This window comes from Sorex fumeus, unplaced genomic scaffold (genome assembly GCF_029834395.1).
Source record: "Sorex fumeus unplaced genomic scaffold, SorFum_2.1 ptg000061l, whole genome shotgun sequence".
NCBI lineage: Eukaryota > Metazoa > Chordata > Mammalia > Eulipotyphla > Soricidae > Sorex > Sorex fumeus.
This window is the reverse complement of record NW_026606118.1, coordinates 37289566-37311244: the sequence shown is the minus strand read 5'-3', so window position 1 is coordinate 37311244 and position 21679 is coordinate 37289566. Positions and strand designations below refer to the sequence as shown.

Below are 21679 nucleotides of genomic sequence, written 5' to 3'. Positions count from 1 at the left end.
TTACTTGACATTCTAATTTATGTTAGGCAGGACCAAGGGTAGCACTAATAAAATTAAATAAAATCATACTACTGTATCACTGTATCACTGTCATCCTGTTGTTCATTGATTTCCTCGAGCAGGCACCAGTAACATCTCCTTCGTCCTAGCCCTGAGATTTTAGAAAGTGCCACATTCGAGGCTATTTCAGTGTCAGGAGAATGAGACCCATCATTAACTGTTTTTTGGCATATTGAATACACCACGGGGAGTTTGCCAGACTCTGCTGTGCGGGCAGGATCCTTTCGGCAGCCTGCCAGTTTCTCCAGAGTAAGAACTGGATAATAAGATGTCATGACTGCACACTTCCGGGAGCTGGGTTTTATAGTCTCTGGGTCTTGGCTGTTGATGGGATTACATGGCACTGGGGGCAGTTGGTGGGTGTGACGCCTACATACTGGAAGATGGGGGATCTGGGTGGAGGAGACCCAGTCCCAATCAGAGCAGGATTAGAGACCTAAGCCCTGGGCCCTGGGTCTAAGTCCAGCAACCAGCCATGCTTAAGACCACTCTATACTAAGTAGCATCTAAAATATGAAATAGGGATCGAATTGACAAAAGGGGTGAAATCTGTATACTATAGACTATAAAAGATCACTGTGTAAAATAAATGATCTACATAAATGAAGAGAAACACTGTATTCATGGGTCAGAATGCTAAATATTTCTGCCAACCCTCAGTATATTGATCTGTATATCCAATAGATAAAATTCAATTATACATCATTTAAGCTTGCTGTATCTTTGCAATAGGAGACTAGAGTAGTGGAGACAGGAAATTGCATGTCCACCAAGCCTAAAATATTTCTTACCTGGTCCTTTCTAGAGTGCTTGTTGACTGCTGCTCTGTTTTATTTTTCATTCTTGTTCGGGTACTTTTCAGGACTCTATTCACATCTCTGTCACTTTCATTTTTGCACGTTATACCTGCTGAACTTCTTACAGATCATTTAATATACCATTCTGTCTTTTATCTGTGTAATATTTATATATTACACTTCTACCAGTTGGGCTGGAGCTATAGCACAGTGGGTAGAGCATTTTCCTTGCACCCAACTGACCCAGATATGATTCCTCCATCTCTCTCGGAGATCTCAGCAAACTAATGAGAGTATTCTGCCCACACAGCAGAGGCTGGCAAACTCCCGTTGGCGTATTGGATATGCCAAAAATAGTAACAATAAATCTCACAATGGAGACGTTACTGGTGCCCGCTCAAGCAAATTGATGAACAACAGGAGGACAGTGCTACAGTGCAAGGCTGCTTCTACCTGTAATATTTTTTTAAATTTTCACATATTTCATTAGATGAGCTTTTTTTTTTCCACCTTCAAGTTTTGATACCATGGTGATACAGTTGCTCTTACAATACATACATTTGGGAGGGGTAGGTTTTGGGTTACACCCGGTGGTGTTCAGAGCTTACTCCTGGCTCTTCACTCATGGATCACTCCTGCTGGGCTTCAGGAACCATATGGGATGCCAGAATCAAACGGTTCAACACCATGCAAGACAAACGCGCTACCCACTGTACTATTGCTTGGGCACCTCAAAATAATTTTTTTTTTAATTTTAGAGGGGTTTGGGGCTACCCATTGTGGTGCTCAGGGCTTATTCCTAGCTTGGCACTCAGGGATCACTCCTGTCGTTGCTTAGGGGACTATATGTGGTGCCAGGTACTGAACTCAGATTGATCCTGGGCAAGTCAAGAGCCTTGTCCGCTGTTCCTCAACATAATTCCTTCCTTCCTTCCTTCCTTCCTTCCTTCCTTCCTTCCTTCCTTCCTTCCTTCCTTCCTTCCGTTTCTTTATGTCTTCTTTCTTTCTTTCTTTCTTTCTTTCTTTCTTTTTCTTTCTTTCTTTCTTTCTTTCCTTCCTTCCTTCCTTCCTTCCTTCCTTCTTTCTTTCTTTCTTTCTTTCTTTCTTTCTTTCTTTCTTTCTTTCTTTCTTTCTTTCTTTCTCTCTTTCCCTCCCTCCCTCCCTCCCTCCCTCCCTCCCTCCCTCCCTCCCTCCCTCCCTCCCTTCTCTTTCTTTCTTTCTTTCTTTCTTTCTTTCTTTCTTTCTTTCTTTCTTTCTTTCCTTCCTTCTTTCTTTCTCTCTTTCTCTCCCTCTTTCCCTCCCTCCCTCCCTCCCTCCCTCCTTTTCTACCTTCCTTCCTTCCTTCCTTCCTTCCTTCCTTCCTTCCTTCTTTCCTTCCTTCCTTCATCCCTTCCTTTATTTTTGTTGAAACTAATTTAGAAAGATATGAGGGGAGAGGAAGAGGGAAGTATGTGTTTGAGATGAATACAGTCTTCTCCAGAGTGGAAATAAGCAAGCAAAGAAATAGGGACAAGCAAGACAGATAGTGTTCAAGGAAGAACAGGGACTTGAAAGGGCAACATAATTTCTTAATAAGGTTCTTGAGAGAATTTTTATCACAAGATTTTTTTGAATAAAAAATTATGAAAACCTATGACTTTACATTTAGATTACATCAAGGAAGAATCTTAGGTCCAGCTGTAACTGGTTAGAAATGGGCAATCATAGCAACTGGAAGAACGAGAGGACAAAAATTCCACTTCTCTCAGATAAGGAAAACTATATAGATCCCAATGTAAATAAATTGTGTGTGGTTGCTTTAAAGTTAAAATGTAATTCAAAAGTAGTGTATAGTGAAGATATGATACTAACAAGTGAAATAGATCTGCAAAACTCTTCCATAAAAGTTATGAGAGAAATCTTGAATGCAAGTTACCACTTCAAATACCTAGTTACCTACTCTAATACTAATAAATCTGACCCACAACTGTTTTACTTTGCCTGAGAAAGGAGAAAAAAGATGACTCTAATACTAAATGTTAGGTAGTTTGCTTTACTAGAGTAATAACAATTCTGGGAAGCTAGAAGGTGTAGAAAACAGAGAGGAAAATGAGAAGAATAAGCAAGATAAAAACTGAAAAATTTCAAGGATAAAAGGATCATGGGGCATAAAATGTTCCTTTTCACAAATGCTCATTTTAGTCAAGAATATATGGCATTATCACATATAAGAGTATAAAGAAATAGCAAATATGTTGCCATAAACAGATAACCAGTGACTGGAAAGAATACTTAGTGGTATAAGTCATATTGCTAAGGAAAAATAATATCCTGAAGTCGCTATGTTTTTTCACAGTGTTCCCATCTGTGTGAAAGAAGAGATGATGAACAGAAGGTACTATCATCCCTACAGAACGCTTTTGACTCAGCAACTAAAAGTGACAGCTTAAGTTGCAGAAAATTGTAAGAAATATAATTGAATAAATAGAAGTCATTTTTCCTTCAAGAAGTTAGAGTATATAAATAAACTAAGAAACTGGAGTTTGCAAAGCCTCAAGATCCTTATCTTAGAGAAGAGGTAAGCAGATACTTTTAACTTTGAATGAAAAATAAAAATGATAAAGGGTGCAGAATTGGGGACCAGAGTGATAGTACAGTGGGTAGTATGCTTGCCTTGCATTCTGCCTTCCTGAGTTTGATCCCCAAAATCCCATATGGTCTCCTGAGCCCCACTAGGAATGATCCCACTGCTGCATATGGGTCCACCTTCCCCCCACAAAAGAAAGCATATTTGGATTACTGATTTTTTTCTTTTCAGTCATTATCCAGAGATGAAGGACAGATGTGTTAAAAGGTAAGCAAAGGGGTTGGAGCAATAGCACAGCAAGTAGGGTGCTTGCCTTGCACGTGGCCGACCTGGGTTTGATTCTCTGCATCCCATATGGTCCGCTGAGCACTGCCAGGAGTAATTTCTGAGTTCAGAGCCAGGAGTAATTTCTATGCATCACCAGGTGTGACCAAAAAAGCAATAAATAAATAAATAAAAGGTAAGCAAAACACCAACAAATAAAAACTGCTACCAATACGCACAAAATAATCAAACATTAAAATACAGGAAGAAAAATACTGGGGAGGAAAAAAAATAATTAGATTCAGTTAATAAAATTAAGAAACAAAATGTATTAAATGTATTAAATGTATTAAATCGTGAGTGATATATATGCAGTAAATTTCAGAGAAGCTGTGTTCTTAAGAGAAAAATAATAAACTTTTTAGTATTAGGTTTAGGGAGCAGTTTATTTTTGAGACAGAAGCTTTTCACAGTGGCAGTGTCATAGCCAATGACATTTATTTGAGGAATGATTATTGCTAATTGAAAACTATTATTGAGACAAAAAATAGCAAGAGTAGACTTTTTATGGTGGTTGTGGACTATTTGTCAATGATGCGTGAAGGCCAGGGCCACTACTGGTGATGCTTGGCCAGGTGATGTAGGAGTCCGTGCAGAAGCTCACAGAACTGAATGTCAGAAGAGCTGTAGCACTGTAGCACTGTCCTCCCGTTGTTCATCAATTTGTTTGAGTGGGCCCCGTAACGTCTCCATTGTGAGACTTCTTGTTACTGTGTTTGGCATATTCAATACATCATGGGTAGTTATACCCTGATATTCTTGGGGTTGACTATAGATTTTCATTATAGTGTTTGAGGCCATGCAGCGCTGAGGGTTAAACTCATGACCTTGTACATAGTAGATGCTCTCGTATATTGCTTTCTCCTTGGCTTAAACACAAGCTGTTTTATGACAAAAATACTGTTATAGATATTAAAGATAAAACCATTTAAAAACCATTATAAGTCTACATAAAAGTCAATTATATTAATATGATTCTATAACATAGACTGATTCTAGTATGTTCTTTGGGTATTGGATAGCAGATGTGTTTCAAGCACTTTGCTAGGCACTAGCATTTCTCAGGTGATTGTCATAGCTCCTGGTAGTCACTGTCACTGTCCTCCCATTGTTCATCTATTTGCTCGAGCGGGCCCAGTAATGTCTCCATTGTGAGACTTGTTGTTGCTGTGTTTGGCATATCGAATATGTCATGGGTAGCTTGCCAGGCTTTGCCGAGCAGGCAAGATATTCTCAATAGCTTGCCAGGCTCTCCAAGAGGGATGGTAGAATTGAACTCGGGTTGGCCATGTTGGCTGTGTGCAAGGCAAACGCTCTACCCGCTGTGCTATCGCTCCAGTAAGTTGTTTATAATGTAGTAAGAAAAAGACATGGAACAGCAACAACTTTAATCATGTACATTTGGAGAGGTGTGCCCACTCTTCAGAATATATTAATAAAAGAGCTCTTAGTATTGCAAATTCTCAGAATGATCAGTTTGAAAACCATAGAGTAACATTACAGTATTATTAAATACTGTATTTCCAATTCCTAAAATTGTAATTGGAAAAGAAAAGTGCTCAGAATTTTTAAAATAATAATCAAAAATGGAATCATTCTCACAGTGTTTTCTAAATTTCAACATGGCTGAGATGCAACAATTGGTCCTTCAGAAAAGGCAGAGAAACAGCATACCAATATGCCCAATAACAAAGAAGAGAGAAAGATGCTGATTGTCTGATTCATATCCAGGAGGGTTACCAGCCTGGGGAGAAGAGTCAAAATATTTTAAAAACTGAAGAGCCTGGAGAAGTGGACGGGACTTATTACTATGGATGAAAAATATGTGGGATGTTGAACACATGCTTTGAAATTTGCTGAGCTAGTGAGAGAAAATCACTGTCATGCATTTATTTTCCCTAAAGAAAATAAGTTCCAAGAGCTAAAAAAAAACCTGGATTAGATAGGGTTTGAATGATAACCCAATGAGAGTTGAGAAATTTCTGAGACTCAGAGAGGCAAAAAACTTCTGGGGAAAAAGATTTAGGTTGCCTCTGGATATGTAGAGACACTCTAAGGTTCCTAGCAACTAAACTTCTTGTTTCATAGTAGAAGTCAGTTATTCTTCAAGAATTCGCTTCCATTTATCCTCCCAGTCTCTAAAGAGGATTTTTTGTTTTAGTTTTTTTTTTTAAATTTATTTATTGAATCACCATGAGAAAAGTTACAAAACTTTCAAGTTTAAGTCTCGGTCATACAATGATCGAACACCCCTCCCGTCACCAGTAATTATTTTTCACCACCAAGAACCCCAATATACCCCCCTCCCACCCCTCTCGATGCCTGTGAGGCAGATGATTTCTACTTAACTCTCTCTCTACTTTAACTACATTCATTATTTCAACAAAAAATGCACCATTATTGTTTGGAATCCCCCCCAACAATCAAAACTGCTAAAAAGGCATTATGAAATAATTTGTTTTCTATTGCTGGTTATGAAAACCATATGATGTCACGTGGCCGTGATAGCGGCTGCGCAATTTTCGATTTCTAATATTTTACTAATTAAGTCTGGAGGGATTTCTGCCAAGAGCTCGATAATTATGAGATTGGTTTCTGTGCATCTGGTGCCATGGCTGTGCCAGAGAGCCACTCGTGGGGGGCAACTCGTGGCTTCCGTCAGGCATGAAGGACGAGCTAGTTTTGCTCCCCTTCCAATGAGGCTGGAGTTGCCCTGTCACCACTGGCACATACCTAGCTTTCCAATAATCTCTGAGGCGTCAGCCACCATGCTGCTGGGGGTGGGGAGGGGGACGGGGACAGAAAGGCAGAAGAGACAAACACCTTTTCCCTTCCGGGTTTAAGGAGTTTTATCCTATGCTACAGTCTATTTATGATAGATGATGGCTTATTATGACACACTTTGGGAGAGTATCAGTGGTATGTGGAGGGCAACACAATAAAGTCTTTGATGACTGATGCATATGGAACCTAGAACATTTCTTGGTTGAACATAGATATTGTCTAGGAATATTAGTTGCCTTTATCTGTCATAACTACTTCTATCATTGTAAGTATTCAATTATGTCTTTCTGCTTTCTGTATTCATGAACTTCTCAAATAGTGTTTTATTTTTTCTTTTTTTCTTTACTAACTTACATCTTTATTGAGGAAATTTATTTCACAAGAGTGTATCCTAGACCCATCACCAAGATGGTGGAGGCTTCACAGTTGGTTGGACATTTACAACCTATTTCCTCTCCCCTTTGGCAATCTCAATTCTGTGATTTAAGGAGTTGATTCTTCAAACACTTTTCTTCTCTTGCTTTGTTTCTTTATATACCACATCTGATTGAGATCATCTGGTATTTATCTTTCTCCTTATGACTTATTTTTCTTAGCCTGCCTACTACAGTTTCACCCAGGTTATTACAAAAAATCATGATTCCTTTGTTTTTTTATAACTGAACAGCATTCCATATTGTATATGTAGAACATCTGTATCCGTTCATCAGTCATTGAGAACTTGGGTTATCTCCAGATTTTGACTCTTGTAAATAACACTGAAACAAACTTAGATGTGCATAAAAACTTTCAAATTCATATTTTTGAGTTACTTAAATAAATAATTAAGAGATAATTTGTTGGGTTATATGGTATCTCCTATTGTAATAGTTTGAAAATTTTCCATATTGTCTTCAATAGATGTTAGGTTAGCTTGCATTTCTACTAATAAATGAATGAGAGTTCCTTTTCCCTTCACACTTCACTTCTAGCAGCACTTGTTGTTTCCAGAGTCTTTAATACAGTCTGTAAACAACTTTTATCCTTTTTATCCCTGTTTCCTAAATGTTTATCCACATTCCCTCAAATAAGCCATGTTAATCAATTCCATTAACATTCTGAGGATTAGGTCTAGGTGTCTAGGGATATCTAAATCAACCTAATCTTGTATGTTTATTTCCTGTGTTTGAATTTGATTTTCCCTTTAATCTCAAAATCCTAACCAGTCCACAAGGTCCACTGAAGACCCATAAATATACCTTTGACCCTAATAAGTTTGTTTGAGTTCAGATCACTATTGCCTTTAGATTGGTACTACTTCTATATCTTAGTGATTTTGTGTTGAGATATGATTGATATCGAGAATATAAGCTACTTGATCATCATGCATTTATATATGTTTGTGTCCATCATAGTGTTCCCCAAAGCTAAGCACAGATTTATCAAGTGCATGTGTTTGATTTATCAAGCATAGATCAAGGATCTTGAGCTTTAGACATTACTAAGACTTGGATGTTTTCTAGCTAGGAGAGTTAGCTGACTAGTACTGGAAATTTGCTTGATTCACTTTCTTTCTTTGTCAAACATCATTATCACCTTCTTTTTTTGTCATTCTATGCTTTTGCTTTTGCATAAAAAATTCTTCAGCTCTTCCTATGGAATCTTTATGGTTATAAGATAAGATGAGATAATATAAACTAATATAAAATAACACGAAAAAGTGCTGCTTATCACTGAATAAGAGATGTTGCTCATTGTAAAGTAATGCGATTTGGCAAGACCCTAATCACTGGAATGCTCTGGGTTTATTGTTGAACACAGCAAAAATGGAACAGTTACACCATGCATATATGACTTTACAAATGTATTTTCAGAATTGGTGAGGTAGTACCCATAAATAACTGCTTATATTTTCCTCTTTGATATATAAATATAACACCTAAGTATAGACTTATCCAGTGTCTGGGTTAGTCAACTCACTGTCTCATATCCAAAAATTTTTGCTGTTGTGCAAATAGAAATGAAATAGTGGTGGTTTATTTTTTATGCTCTATAAAAAGAAAATTTACTAAGTATATCAGAATATGTATTAATAATACAAATGTACAAAATATGAAAATTGGACAATTGAAATTAAACTGTTATACTCCTGAATATCTTTATCACAGAGTATTCTGAATATATAATTTTATATATTAGACTAAATGACAAGTTAGAATTATATACACAATTATTTGATCTAATTTGCTGAACTATGGTAATATTTTCTGATCAGTAACTTAGAATATTTGAAAAAACTAGATGATATATTTCTGCCATTTTTCTTCAAGCAGAACTTTTTGCACTTTTACTGACCATAACAAAATTTTCTCCCTGAGTAGTGACAGAGAAGGGGAAATAGTCATTTTTCTCTAAGATTATCTCTGGTGGTTGTTCCCAGGAGAAATTGCCTAAAGGTCCTTTTCTTCAGTTATATACTTTCTGAAAGACAAAAACAAAACAAACTAGCAAACACACACAAACACACACACACACACACACACACACACACACACACACAGAGTGCCTCAAAAGCCATGTAGAACAGAGTAAGACTTTCAGATTACTTTGTAACAAAATCTCTTCAGACTCTGTCTCAACTATGGCCTCTAAATATATTTCTACAATTCATTATTTTAGAAATAGTTAATTTAAAAATGAGAATTTAGAAATGCTTAGTGCGATCAATCTATGAATGACCAATACATCATTATGTTTACTTTAAAACTATATTCAATTCATTTAATATATGGTTGAGACAGAACCCTAACTGTTGGATAACATTGAGTTGTCCTCGGTCCTCCTGCTGGTTTATTCTTTTACTCCACAACAGTGTCCCTGAGGCACACCGAGTTCCATCAAGCACTAATAATCCTATGTTCTTTTTCTCTTTCCTTTATGTCATTTTCATGGTTATTTAGCAATTGTCCTTTTTGTATAGACACATAAATACAGTTCATGCTATGCTTTGCAACATGGGAGTTAATTGATTCCAAAATAATATTTACTCCTGGGCATCCATATTTACTTGACTTAAGCCTTAATTGCCCTTAGTTCCCTGCACTCCAAAAGCAGGGTAGCACCAAAGGGATTTGGATGGACCCAGGGCAGGTTTTAAACTATCCTAGCATCAGAAGGAGATAAGCTAACTGTTATAAGTATAATAAGTTAAGACTATGGTCATGGAACAAACTCTGCCATGACCCAAAAAGAAGTAACTGAATAAGGACCTTGCTGGGGTTAGGAAAGACAAAACCTGGCATGAGGATTGTAGTCTGGAATATATAGCAAGATGTCCCCAGGAATAGCAAACCTTAAGCTTACTGTGTTCATACAAAATGACTAGAAATATTATTAGAAGTAAATTTACTATGATTGTTTAAATTATTTACTAGCTGAGGAAAGGATGAAGCAATACTCTCTGGATAAAATCCCGCCCTTGAGCAGATCTCCAAGTAATCTGGAATGCTGAACCCTCAGATGAGATTTTGTCCTTGAGTTAATGTCCTAGAGGAGTGCTTTACCTCTGTTGTTGCAATGTTCAACCCCACCTATATGTACCCCCACCCTTCATGATTTCTATATAAGTATTCTGTAAGGAGAAAAGGAGGAGAATGAGAACTGAGATTTTGGAGACTTTGAGACTTTGGAATTAGAAGGAAGACTAGAGGACAACTATGACTGGAAGTAGAGGGCTATGAGACTATGATGAGATGTGGAAGAAGTTAGAAAGGAAGAGAGGACTTTGAGGTCTATGAGGAGACTAGGATGATGGAACTATAAAGACTGGAAATGCGACCAAAGCTACAACTATGATTGCACCATAAAGAGTCGAACCACGCTGGGTAGGAGACAGAGAAATAAACTGATTACTGACCATCCTGGGACCCAGTTCCCCAGTTTCTCTGTTCCCCCGGTCCTTTGTCCGTACATGGCTGTGGGCTAGTCAGGGGAATGGTTCTCAGTCACCTAACACTCATGTCCCGCATGCCCATACCTTTTTAAACTTGAAACTGCTGGAGCGATAGCACAGCCGTAGGGCATTCGCCTTACAAGCGGCCAACATGGCCGACCCGAGTTCGATTCCTCCGCGCCTCTCGGAGAGCCCGGCAAGCTACCGAGAGTATTCGATATGCCAGACACAGTAACAACAAAGTTTCCAATGGAGACGTTACTGGACCTGCTTGAGCAAATCGACGATCAACTAGAGGGCCTTTTACCTTTACCTTATACCTAAGTAGAAAAAGAATAAGATGAATATATACAATATTGATTTTGATTTAAAAAATTTTGCAATCCTCAGGCCTTTATTCTTTCCTCCTATTATTAACTTTATGTATTACAACTCTGCTTACATTTGTTACATTTTAGGCTTTCAGAATGAGCTTGGAGATACACTAGCTCTTTGCTGTAGGCTTTAGGGCAAAAATTGTCTCCTTTATGATATTTATTTATTCCATAAGCATTGATCAAACAACTGCTGTGTGGAGGTATATCGTTATACTTCTAGTGAGTAAGAACCAAGAACAGTAAGAATCTGTCCTTGAAGTAATGTCAAAAGTTAAATCATAGGAGTGGTGAAGTGGGATAAGGGATTTTTTAAAAGAATGAGTAGCTGTTCACCAAGTAAGAGGGATAAAAAGAACATCCAAGTGGAAGAAACTGCCTATTCCAAGCTTCAGAGACAATATTCCTGCATAGGAACAGGAAGTATTTGATCAGGGCTGGAGGTAAGGAGAAGCTTTGTTGAATTTTTTATAGTGCGAATGTGTAGACTTTTTGTGCGGTAGTCATACAAATTCATTCTAACTCTTAGTAATGATATTTTTTATTAGATATCAAGAGTCCTTTTTTTAAACCAAAGAAATACATTTCTATTATCATTCTAATGCTTACTTCCCACTTTTGGATGTATTTGAAGAAACAGAAAAGAGCTATATTGAAATGAGGACCACTATCTATGAGAAGCATGTTGGGCTGATAATTTGTTGCTACTTTCTTTGTTTTTTTTTTTTAATCTGTCCTCAAGTGTTAAGCCACAGCGAAGACTGGAGCAATAGTTACAGAGGCATCAGTGTCTAAGTTCCACTACCACAGGGCAGAAGTCCTATATTACTCAGCTGACATCAATGTCTGTCTTTTTATTTACTCATCCTTTCTCAAATCCCATGTACCCTTAAGCTATGGCAGTTGCTTCAACTAACATTGAGAATTTTGTAGAGAATGGTTAGTTTATTTCTTCTATTTCTACAGTTAGATTGTTAATTGAAATTTCTTGTTTTCACCAGTACTCATACTTTCTTTCCTCATCTCCCGAAACCAAATTTAGCAAAGATTTTTTTCTTTTATATTAGAATGAGTAATTAATGACATATAATTGTGTTCTCAGTTATCACTGCATTTGATCTTCATCTTTACAGTTCTTTTCACTGAAGTTATATAGAAGAAAGGTAGTGAGGAAATTTTTTTTATTACAATTAGTACAGTGAACTGTACTATTCTATATGGTATGTAATAATAGTACTGTTAGTCTACAATTGTGAATGTCTCCAGTTTTATTGCAGCCAACACATAGACATATCTGAAGGTTTTAATCCTGTCATATCTGCCTCAATACTTCCCCAGGGACAATCTTTCCCAAGCATTTCCCATTGGTTGCCTGATATTTCATCAGATCTTATATCACTATTAGAACATTCTCTTGCTCAATCTTTCTTTCAGTTCTCTTTTTCTTTCATAACTGTCAGATTTTCATTGCTACCCTATCTTTCTTTGTGAGATTCCACTTCCTCCAACATTTATCTTTTGAGGGAATTATCACTCAATAAAATTTTGTCTCAGAGACGACTTCCCAGGGCACCCAACTGACAGGATTTTAAATGGTTTGTAAATTCTACCGAAATTTATACCATTTTCCCTTTACTCTCTTGATTAAGGTCCCCAAGAAGCAGAGGCTGACACAAGAGATTCCCTCCAGATGGCATAGTTTGTAGAGTCATTCCAAAGAATAAGTGGGTCAGCAGTTAGAATGAAACTGATGACCATGAGGGTAATTGAGATCATCATTGGAGTCTAAGGGCCATGCAGACCTGTAGAGGAGGCTGTTGAAGCTTGTACAATACTCTCCAGGAGGAAAGGGCAAAAGCAGCAATTTTCATCAATTCCTTGTCCTTCACCAGTTATGGGCTGCCATTGGATCACCAACTTCTTCGTGTCACCAGATTTGCATATGTTAGCAGAATAGTTAAATGGATTTCTGATGACATTCCAACAGTGAGATGGCAGAGAATCATCCTTTTGAAAGGAAGTGAGAGTGAAGAGGAGCAGCTGAATTAAGATGCTGCCATTTACAATTTTGTCTAGTTACTAGCTGGAATACTAGAACTAAAAAGGAGATCAAATGAATATGCAGCCTGCCTGATGGGTTTTTCATCATACCTTCTTAAAGAACTTCTGTATCAGTTAAATTGCATCAAATTACTCATATTCTAAAGTCTTCTAATGCTTTTTTGTCTTTCAACATTTTCATTTTTTTTTTTTTTGCTTTTTGGGTCACACCTGGCGATTCGCAGGAGTTACTCCTGGCTCTGCACTTAGGAGTTACTCCTGGCAGTGCTCAGGGGACCATACGGGATGCTGGGAATCGAACCTGGGTTGGCCGCGTGCAAGGCAAACACCCTACCCACTGTGCTATCGCTCCAGCCCCTCTTTCAACATTTTAAAGGAAATAATAAAATAGATAACAAAGTATGATACAGTTTCTGAAAATCCAGCTTCAACAGTACCAATATTCCACTTATCTTCATTCATCAATCTCTTTCCTGTCTTTTTCCCCTGATGTCTTATATTTTTTTATCATTATTTTTTCAGCGGGAGGAGGTGACACCCCAAGTAATGCACAGAGGGCACTGAGGCACTTCCAGCAATATTTTACCAACTGTATTGGTGGTTCAGTGCTAGGACCCACAGATGCAGTATTTCTTGGTCCTGGAATATTAAGGATCTCTATTGCCACGTCCCACAGTGCTCAGGGGATCACAAGGAGCCTGGAATTGAAACTGAATTGAGCACATGCAAAACATGCACCATAAAACCTGTACTATCTTTTTCTGCCCCTCTGCTAAATTTTTTAAACCAAATTTAAGATAGTAAATTAAAGTTTATCAGCAAGAATTATATGGGGCTTAGAGAGAACACAGAGTAGGTAGAGTGCTTGCATTGCATGTGTTTATCTGGTTATCTACCTACTCTACTAACTGGCACCCCTATGGTCCCCTGCACATCGCCAGGACTGATTCCTGAGTGCAGAGCCAGGAGTATCCTCTTATCATCACAAGGTATAGCTCAAAAACAATAAAAAAGAAGAATTTCAGTATAGTTCTCTATTAGATTAGAATAGTTAACATTTATCTCTCTATTAGATCAGAAATTTTCAACTTAATCATTTCAACTTTATACTAAGAAAATTAAACTGAATCTAGGACAGGATCCATATTCATTTTCTCCCAGCAGTTTCCAAAATGATTTCTTTAGATTGGTATGTGAAGTGTATTTAGTTGAACATCTCTTAATTTCATTTTAGAAAATCTATAACACCACTGCATATTTATTGAAGAAAATGAGACATATATCCTGTAAATTCTTCAAACTCTTTATTTGACTGATTGTAACTTCAGAATACTATGTAAAGTTCTTTTTTTTTTTTTTCTGTTTTTTTGGATCACACCTGGCGATGCTCAGGGGTTACTCCTGGATTTGCATTCAGGAATTACTCCTGGCGGTGCTTGGGGGACATGTGGGATGCTGGGAATGCAAACCCAGGTTGGCTGCGGGCAAGGCAAATGCCCTACTCGCTGTACTATCATTTCAGCCCCACTATGTGAAGTTATTTCACACCAGTACTGTTAATCTGATAGTTGCAGATCGATTGGATTCAAGGCCTTGAAAACATGAACAGGAAAAAAAGTCATCAATTTATTTTCAAAATCAAACAGTAATTTAATATTTTCTTCATTATGAATATAGGCAACAAACATCAGCAGTATTAACATATATTTGAATTGTCTAAAATAGCATTATATATCCATATGCATAATAGTTACTATCTGTGACACATTGATTACCTTGAATATGGTCTTTCTTCACCATTAATTGTGTGTTTATTTACTAATTTGCCATAATAGGGATTAAATCCTTTATGTGTTATAGAAAAAAGTATAGACTGCATCCAGGCCTCCAACATTAATTATTTTTACTCTGACTAAAAGGTACTTCAAATAAGTGCAGTCTTCTTGTTCAAAACCCTGACTGGACAACTATCTAAAAATAATTCAGTGACAACACAGTGATTTCTTGAATCCTGAATAAGTCACACAAGAATTTGCAGTTCTGTTTGTGTTACAAAAAGATGATGACATAAGTGGTTGTACTTTATATTTTATCAAGCAAATTTAAAAGATCTTACAGTTGAATTAAAAGAAATATCTGATATTAATATAATTTTTTTGCTATAAGTAGATTATATAATATTTTAAATTGTTTTATTTTTATAAGTTATAAACTCTGTATCAGGGTTTTTTTTCTTTTCTTTTTGTACTGCTACCATTTAAATTCTGTCTATATTATGAAATACAATATTCACACACAGAAAAATTAGCAGCGAACCACCATTTAAGAGGGGTTGTTTATTAAATATAATAAATCTTAGATGTTTTTGTATTGAATTCAGTTCAGATGTGTTTCTTTTGACAAGTCTAAATTAGTTAAAAATCTTTGTCTCCATTTCTGTCACTTGGAAATAAAGAACATAAAGAACTGTGAAAAAATATTGTCTTTGTTAGAGATAATTCTTTTTTACAATTTTGAGATTTATGAAAGTTTGTAAATTGTTGAGACTAACTCAGCAAATGACAAGTGAAAAGAAAATATTAGAAATTTGTATTATGCTTTGTCCTCCCCCCACCGCCCGTAATTACCAGGTGAGTAATTTTGGATAAACTGCCACTACTGCAAATATTTGACAAGTTCTAATGGCATACTGCTTTTTTTATTTTCCATTAAAAAAATTAAATCACTTTGAGATACACATTTACAAAGTTGTTCACGATTGGGTTTCGGTCATACAATGTTCCAACACCCATACAACGTTCCAAGACTTTACCAGTGTGCATTCTCAACCACCAATATCCCCCGTTTACCTCTCTCTTCCCCGCCTCATCCACACTCCCAGTCTCTCTCCCTTTCTTGCTCCTTTTGGGCATTTAGGTTTTCAATATAGGAACTGAAAAGTTATCATGTATATACCTTTAACTACCTTCAGTACTCAATTCTTGTCCAGAGTGATCATTTCCAACTATCATTGTCATAGTGGTTCCTTCTCTATCCTACTGTCTTCTTCCCCTACTCGTGGCAAACTTCAACCATGGGCCAGTCCTCCTGGCCTTTGTTTCTATTGCTCTTATGGTTTTTAAACCCCACAAATGAATGTAATCATTCTATGTCTGCCTGTCCTCGCTCATTTTATTCAGCTTGATATTCTCCTTGTGCATCTATTTATAGGGAATTTTATGACTTCATTTTTTCTTGTGGCTGCCTAATATTTCAATGTGTAGATGTACCATAGTTTCTCTAACCAGTCATCTGTTCTTAGGCACTCAGATTGTTTCCAGATACTGGCTATTGTGAATAGTGCTATGATAAACATAGAAGTGCAGATGGCATTTTTGCTGTGTGATTTTGGACCTTCAGGATATATACCCAGAAGAGATATTGCTGGGTCATATGGAAGCTCAATTTCTAGTGTTTTTAGAGAGTGGCATATTGTATAAGTGTCACATATAAATTGGTATATATTTTTAAAACTATTTTAGGTCCTACAATCAGATGATATTTAAAAAGTTATAATTTATTTATATATTGTAACTTAAATGCTAAAATATTAATAATTTTATATTTGAAAAATGGCAAGATTTAGAATCCAAATAATATTGATGAAATACTTCAATTTTAATAAATATCAACTTTTATATAAGTACACATAAATTTTAATAAGTATTGATTTGTTTGGGGGATAAGGAATTCTTTCTTGCCATAGTTTTTAAGTCATACGTTAAAATTTAGACTTTTGTACTCATAGTAATATAAGAACTTTATTCTTTTCAAAAATGTTTTTTGGTTGATTGAGATACTCTGATTTACAGTATTGTTAAGATTGTTTCCTGTGTACATAATTCCTGCATCACACCCATCACCAGTATATCTGTAGCACTGCCCTCCCATTGTTCATCAATTTTCTCGAGCGGGCACCAGTAACATATCCGTTGTGAGACTTGTTGTTACTGTTTTTGGCATATCGAATACATCAGGGGTAGCTTGCCAGGAATTGTTGTGTGGGCGGAATACTCTCAGTAGCTTGCCTGGCTCTCTGAGAGGGGCGGAGGAATTGAACCCACGTCAGTCACGTGTAAAGCAAGTGCTCTACCCGCTATGCTATCGCTCCAGCCCAAATTACTATGAACAATTTTATAAAAATAAAATAAAATTTAAAAAATAAAAATAAAATGTCAGAAATAACAGTTGGAAATGATCACTCCGGACAAGAACTGAGTGCTGAAAGTAGGGAAATGGATACACATGATAAGCTTTCAGTTACATGTATTGCAAATCATAATGCCCAAAAAAAGGAGTGGGGAAGAGAGAAAGAGCAACCATCTACTAGGAACCCTTGGAAGCTTAAAGCATCCCTAGTTTTCCCTAGGGAAACTATGGAAATTGGTGGTGGGAAATGTACACTGGAGAAGAAACTTTTGGCTGTTGAAACATTGTATAACGAGTATATCCACCTTCCTAATACCCCTCCTCAAATCCCCCACTGCCAACTTAGTTGCATGTAGTCAGTTCTCTTGTTAAGTACTTTATTCTTGTAAGAGTAACATGAAGGTGTTTGAAATTTAGATTGTAAGAGTTTGGGATATCTCGATTGAGTAAGTTTGACATATCAGGAATGTGTTTTAGATGCTGACGGCCAAGAAACCACACTTTATGTATCTCTACCATAAAATAAATGACATAATTCAGTTTCCAATTAATTCATTTTAAAAAAAATTTGAGCACTATGTGTGAAAATCTAGAAATTAAAAAGATACTAAGCAACTGAGAAACTATACTCCTGCACTATAGGGAATTAATCTGAATAAGTGCCTTGGTTCACTTTCTATTTATTTATTCATTATTTATTAAAAATTTTTATATAGGGGCTGGAGCGATAGCACAACAGGTAGGGCATTTGCCTTGCATGCAGACGACCTAGGTTCTATTCCCAGCATTCCATATGGTCCCCTGAGCACCGCCAGGAGTAATTCCTGAGTGCAGAGCCAGGAGTAACACCTGTGCATTGCCAGGTGTGACCCCAAAAGAAAAAATTATATAAAGAATTTATTTTTATTTACCTTAAATTTTAATTTTAACAGTTAACTTTTTTTTAAATTAAGGCACAGTGATTTACACAGTTATTCACAGTTGAATTCTTTTTAATATGATCTGACAGCAGTCCTACCACTAGTGTCAATTTCCTTCCAGCCTTGGTTCACTTTATATCATAAAATTGTTAACAGTATTTAGTTTCTACTTACAATTTCATGTTTCCATATCATTTATTCAGCACTCATTATTTTCCACAGGGAATGAATAAATATTTTACTTTTAAAATCATGACAATTAGATTTAAAATAAAATGTTTTTTGATCTAACACGAGTCATTGTACTAAATCTGAGGCACATCTAAGTATCTTCTTTACAAAGTTGATTGAGATAGTCTATTTTGCGCAGGCTCCCATAACCAAATATCATCAACTGGATGAATTAAACAGCAAGCAGTCATTTCCCAGGCTTCTGGAGCGTCAGAAGCCCAAGATCAAGGTGCCAGCAGGACTGGTTTCTGGTGAGATCTCTTTCTTGTCTCATTCTCATAGTGTCCTCATATGGCCCTTTTTCAGTGCCCAAGTATTACTGATATTTTTCTCTTTTATTGGCATACTGGTTCATATTACGTCAAACTAGTCATATTGGGCCCCACCAGATGCCCTCTTTCCAACTTAATCACCTCTTTGAAGGGCCTATCTTCAAATACCATATGACCTTATTTAACCTTAATTATCTCTTCAAAGGCCTTGTCTCCAAATATGGTTATATTCTCAGGACCTGGGGATTAAGGGTTCAACCTTTGAATTTTTAGCGAAGGCAATTTATTCCATAACAGAAACAGCTGTTGCAAAGAAATTTACACTCGAGGATGCAATTTTAAGTATTTTTCTGAGTTTGTATATAAAATATTTTCTTTTTTCACACTATATGTCTGTCATATATTAAAAAGTTTTAACATTAGAACTATGACAGGGGCAAAGGGAATAAAGGACATTCACTCTGCATATCACTTTGAAAGTTATTTAAAATGTTATTTCAAATTTTGCTGCATAATCCTACAGAAACAGTACTTTGGTTGAGAATCAGTTTCCTAGAAGAACTAAAAGTCCACTTAATTTACATGAGGTTGAATTACTGTAACTGAAACATAAACTAATATATTTTCCCTCTGGTCTAAGTATGATTCAGGTGTTTTTTGATGCAAATAGTAAATGAACATAATTATAATCACTGACACAAATGTATTACCTCTTGAACTTTAACAGCACATTTCATCTATTCATTCAATAAACATGTTATTCAACAATTGTTTCACATTCAGGGACTATCTGATAGCCTAAAATAAGGCATTTCATATAATGAACAGTTCTTGCTACTCTTACATGACACGTAACAGTGTTGTTGATGATTGAAAAATAAACTTTTCATTAGTGAAAAGGAAACTATCCCTAGCAATATTCAGCAATTTTGGGTGTCCAAGTGGTCAAAAGCATTTTATCTTGGATAACTCAGAGGAAGGGACTTTATTAAAGAACTACCTTAGAAGATTTATGGCAAGGTTGAAGAACAATGCAGGAGACTGAGTTTCTCTGAGCCTAGTCAAGTCAGTCACTATTCTGAAGAATCCAAGAGGGGAAATACTACTATTGGAACTCAGTGAGAAGGTGAATCGCACATTGAGAATTCTGGAAAACTTCTGGCAGAAACACGGTTTAAAATAAGAAGCACTGAACATAGAACATTTCAATTTCTCTTTCCCATTGATGTCCATTCTCCTGATAGTATCTTCCTTTGTCCAAATCTTTAAAATAATCCAGACATAAAATAAATAATATAAGGTTCACTGTTACTCCACTGAAACTAACAGAAAAGAGGGAAAATAGATGGGAGAAGTGTGATCTAAGATTTAATAGCAAATCCCACTCACAGTGTAACTACTGAAACTAGTGATGGCACACATTCAGACATGTGATTTGCAGACAAGAATACCAGTATAAACAGCACTATTGCTATGTAATAAAGTTTAATCAGGTGATAGAGAATATATAATATGCAAAGAACTACCAAACTATGGAGAACAATAGTCATTTACAAAAAGGGAGGTTTAGACAGAGAAATCCCGGTATCTCCCAATTTATATTTGATCAAAAATCAGTTTGGTCAATGAATTTATTTACTGGTGGGCTAAGTTTTTACTTTTTCTCCAGTGTCATGGTACTTCCATGAGTGATATAAAATATTTTTTCCAATCTGTGCAGTGGATATATTCTGCTTCAATGTTTCTGTGAGAAGTCTTTGACAGGAAGGTTGTGGCAATATTTACAGGATGACAGTCTTTCTATCTTTGGAAAGAGCTGTACTATTTCAGAAACTGCTAAGGTAGTCTGGTAGTACATGGTTTCAGTATAATTGGATAGTATTTTTAGGACTTGGTGTGAGCACAAAATCTATTAATTGAAAAGGTAAATAAATCCTCATAAAATTACAGGAAATCAAATATTTGTGCACACAATACAGTAAAAACTAGAAATAATATATAAAATATTTTTTTAAATTGGAACAATTAGAAATAAGAAATCTACCATATGAACAATTTGGTAGATTTCTCTGTCACACCATGGTTCTGTAAAATAATTGACTATGGTAATTGTTTTTTAGTTTCTATAACTTCTTAGATAAATGTTTCTAAGTTCAATCTATCAGAACACATAAACTCTACAAGTCATTATTCCCTTAGTTTACTTTTGCACAAAAATGCATCCCTGCTTGAAATAATTGGCTTGCTTAATTACAAGCTTTAATCCTATTTGTTAATTTTCTGCTAGTTATCTGTATTATATATGTAGTAATGTGAACGTTTTATTTTCTTAAACCTTAACTTGAAAAGAAGTTCAGTATACTGAGAAGAATCATGCAGTAATTAATCATGTAGGCTTGATGTTGCATTCCGTGGATTTATGACTCAGGTCTTTGATAGTTCTTTATTTGGACCAAATTACCAAACTCCTAAAAATGCCTCTTTGTTGTTGTTGATGATCTTTATTTTCTCCCTTTTGTTTTAGTGTCAGCAATTGCACCCAGTAGAAACTTAATTTTCTTAATTTTTAAACTGAGGAATAAAAGCAGATATCTTTATAATAACTGTGAGTTATTGTAAAGAACACATGAAAATGTGCCCCTGACTAACCAACAATGGAAAGGCTTAAATTATTACTATGCATTAGTAGTACATGTAAATATTAATATAGGTGTTTAAAATATGTATTAAAAATGACGTGATGCATCAAAATAGCGACTCTTACATTATAAATTTTGGCAATCAAACACAACATATAATATTTCCATACTTTAGAATATGACATGGTTACATAGTTTAGTTTATGGTGCTCTTAAGTATTGTGTAAAATTGAATATTTTAAACAACTAGTGTTTCTATATTATGGTTGCTGATTTCCTAAAATTATTACTGATGAGCTCTGACAAATAAGGTTTTTTACTTGAAGTAGTTTATCTTTATCTAAATAAAAAGTAACAACATGATTTGAAGGAAAATACTTTAAGATGTTAGGTGTTTCCTCTGTCAAGTTATAAGGCATTGTAACATATTGACATTTTCCATCTGTTCTTTCTATCATTAGTGATGCATGTGGCATATACAACCTTCCCGGTAAAGAAAAATATCTTGTCAGCTTTAAATACTTCTAATATG

The 21679-nt window shown here is 35.9% G+C and overlaps 2 pseudogenes; one reads left to right on the top strand and one right to left on the bottom strand.

Moving 5' to 3' along the window:
* Positions 1-21679, bottom strand: part of LOC130034756 (serine/threonine-protein kinase Nek4-like) — a 92301-nt pseudogene that overhangs the window by 35773 nt on the left and 34849 nt on the right.
* On the top strand, positions 4149-4231 carry LOC130034894 (uncharacterized; annotated as a pseudogene).